Below are 3,578 nucleotides of genomic sequence, written 5' to 3'. Positions count from 1 at the left end.
ATCACTTCTCAGCCTTTTGGCTAAGATCAAGTGTAGTATCTGTTCTTATGAGTTTAAAATCTTTGTCAGGTAATTCTAACATCTCTGTCATCTGGGTATTGGCAATTCAGACTGCTGTAACAAAATGCCAAAACCTGGGTGGCTCATAAGCATTAGAAATTTATTTCTCACAGTTCTAGAGGCTGGGAAGTCCAAGATCTGAATGCCAGCCACTGAATGTGTCCAGTGAGGCCTCACTTCCTAGGTCACAAATGGCCATCTTTTCAGTGTCTTCATAGAGCAGAAGGGACTAGAGAGCTCTCTGGGGCCTCTTTTATAAGATCACTAATACTGTTCTGGAGAGCTCTGCCCTCATGACCTAATCACCTCCCAAAGACCCCACCTCCTAAGACCATCACCTTGGGAGACTGGATTTCAACATATATGAACACTCAGACTGTAGAAGCATGTGTTTATTACCTTTATTCATTCAGTTTGAGATCTTCCTGGTTCTTGGTATGACAAATGTTTTTCTATTAAAACTGTAACATTTTTGTATTATGTTATGAAACTCTGGATCTTATTTAAATCTTCTGTTTTGACTGGCTTTTCTGATGCTTCTCCAGCAAGGGAAGGAGGACCCTGCCTTGTTACTGGTGGGTGGAAATTTCCCATTTGGCCTTTGATGACACCCAATGCTCGGAGCTCCTCATCCCTGCTGAATAGGGTTGGAAATCCAGTCTCTCCAGTGGTCTCCACAGACACCACCTTACCAGTAACTGACATTAGCGGCTGGTGGGCTGAAAGTCTCAGCTTCTTTCCTGGCCTTTTCTGACACCATCATGGCTGGGGTGTTGGGGTGCCTAGTAAAGCCTCATAAGGGTAGAAGTCTAGGCTCCCCACTTGGACTTTGCTGGCATATGTGGGGGAGGGCCTAGTTTTTTCTGTGGTATTTGACTGGAATAGAGCCATTATTGTCTAAGAGTTTTCTGTCTTGTGGTCTGCCCCTTTCTTGGTGTTTTGTTGGCTTTTGTTGGGACTTTTTTTTGTCTGTACCTTTTGGCATTTCTGGGTTAATAGCTTCTTCAGCTCTTATGAAGCAAAAAGAAAACCAGTGAAACCCACCATCTTGTCATTTCTTTGTTCCCAAGGTCTTTCTAGTTGTCTAGTTGCTTGGCCTTCTTCGCTCCACCTTTCAGTCTTTTTTTTTTTTTTTGAGACAGAGTCTTGTCCTGTCACCCTGGGTAGAGTGCAGTGGCATCATTGTAGCTCACAGCAACCTCAAACTCCTGGGCTCAAGCGATCCTCTTGCCTCAAGCTCCCGAGTATATGGGACTACAGGTGCGAATCACAATGCCTCACTAATTTTTTTTCTATTTTTAGTAGAGACAGGGTCTCACTCTTGCTCAGGCTGGTCTTGAACTCCTGAGCTCAAGCGATCCTCCTGCCTCAGCCTCCCATAGTGCTAGGATTACAGGCATGAGCCACCATGTCCAGCCTCAGAGTCTTCTTATATTTGTTTTATATCTAATGTCCAGGATTTTTAATTGCACTTGGTGGGAAAAATAGGGTAAAGTACATCTACTTCATCTTTCCAGAAGCAGAATTGTTCCAAGAGACACCTTTTTTTTTTTAACAGAAATTGATAAATATCAAGAATCCTGAAGATCAGGTTCTGTTCCAGACAGGGCCACCATGGGCATTTAAGAGGGACAATTATGAAATTGAAGGGAATTGACAGAAAGTCAGCCCTGCATTGAGAAGTCACTGAACATGAACATGCAAGATGGCAACTTAGAAAGGGTTCTTGACTTCCCAGGAGTTAATCTGCCATCTACTGGGGTTGATGACTATGGTTGTGTTTGTTTGTTGTTGTTGTGTTTAAGAGATGGGATTCCCCTGGGCTATGTTGCCTAGGTTGGAATGCAGTGTCTATTCACAGGAGCCATCATCTCGCACACTACAGCCTCAAACTCCTGATTTCAAGCAATCTTCCTGCTTCAGCCTCGCAAGTAGGTTGGGACGATAAGCACATGCCACCACACCTGGCTCTAACTGTTTAATAGGCAGCCCTGCTGGCTGGTGCAGGACTCAGGCACCTATCCTGAGGACAGTAGTGCCTGGAAGATTTAATAAATATAATCTAGGGCAATGCTGCTTAGAATGTGGATCTTCAGGGGTATTAGATGCTGGATGGAGCTATTTGTACAGTGGCAAGAGGGTTGGGCCACCTGTGCTCCTCCACAATTGTAGGGCCTGGTCCCTGGACCATGGGGGACCCTGGTCTTTTCCAGCTCAAGAAACAGCTGAATCTTGTTGATGGCGAGTCTGTGGATCGGCTGGGGTTTGGCTAGTCTTGACTGAGCTGCACTGGGCAGCACTTCTGCTCTTGATGTCAACTCAACTGGGTTGGGCTGAGCTGGACACTCTGCTGTTCTGGGCTGAAGTTGCTCTTGTGACTCGAGATCAGCTGGGGTTTGGCTGATGTAGGCTGGTCCCAGGTGGCGTTTAGATCTATCCATCTTCTGTTTCTTCTTCCTCCTGGGAACAGTGAGAAAGCCCAACAGTGTCTTTCCATGGCAATTGCAGAGGCACAAGCAAGGCACTAGAGAGAAGTTTTCCAATTTGCTGGGAGGAGAGCAAGTTGGAGGGGCAAGGGTAGGTGAGGAGAGAACCGTCAGTGGGCTATTGCTGTACTTTCAGAGGGAAATGGTGGCTTTAACTAGGGTGGTGACAGGGCATGAGCCTGGGTGCTCCCTGAGATCTGTGTCTGACCAGGCTTTGAGCTACTGGAGGCCATGGGTGGAGGGTTATTAATTCGGGAAAGGCACGCCCTCCATGCAGCCCAGTCCCTCGGGCACCAAGGCAGCAGAGCATGGGCTGGTGGCACGTTCTCACCTCCTTCCATTTGAAACTCAGAGTTCATTTTTGTAGACCAAGAGCCAAATTGACCCTGGTGATAAGACTAATTAATACACTTACAAAACAAGTTTTGGTTAAATAAATAAAATTCTCATAGCCCTTCTGCTTAGCATAAAATTCAGTCACCTCCCAGTGGCCCTCAGGGCCCTCCAGGTGACACCTCAAGCTCCCACTCCAGCCCCTCAGGCACACCGAGCTCTTCACCAGCAAGTCCCTCAGCTGGAAGTGTGTCCCTCACCCTGTGTCACACTCACACTCATCCTCAGGTCTTAAATATCATGTCCCTGGGGAAAACTTTCACTGATGTTCCTCACATTCCTCCTTTTCATGCCACCTTGCAACCTGTCGTTAAAGGCACTTATTTCATTTTTGACGCGATGATTCATTGACTGTGCATGTTCATCCCACAGCTCCATTTTGTTCCTTTTCTGCACCCAGGATGTCTCAGGCAGAGGGTGGGCTGTGCTCATGGCATTTGGCAGGACAATTCTTCCTTCTGTGCTGCATTAGGTTATGCGTGGTAACAATGCTTAACAAACAACCTGCAAATCTCAGCGCTCACCACAAACACTGACATCCTGCTCAGGGGTCTGGGGCTCGGCTGGGCTCAGGCTTGGGTGCGTTCTGCTATCTCACAGCTGGTCCTCATTCAAGGGCCCGGGTGGAGGCAGCAGTGC

General features: G+C 47.1%; 1 pseudogene; it reads left to right on the top strand.

Annotated features, from left to right (window-relative positions):
- On the top strand, nt 1–125 carry LOC138388199 (U2 spliceosomal RNA; annotated as a pseudogene).
- Nucleotides 126–3,578: the final 3,453 nt, after the last annotated feature.

The sequence above is a fragment of the Eulemur rufifrons genome, chromosome 1, assembly GCF_041146395.1.
Source record: "Eulemur rufifrons isolate Redbay chromosome 1, OSU_ERuf_1, whole genome shotgun sequence".
Taxonomy (NCBI): Eukaryota; Metazoa; Chordata; class Mammalia; order Primates; family Lemuridae; genus Eulemur; species Eulemur rufifrons.
This window is presented reverse-complemented; position numbering and strand designations above follow the sequence as displayed.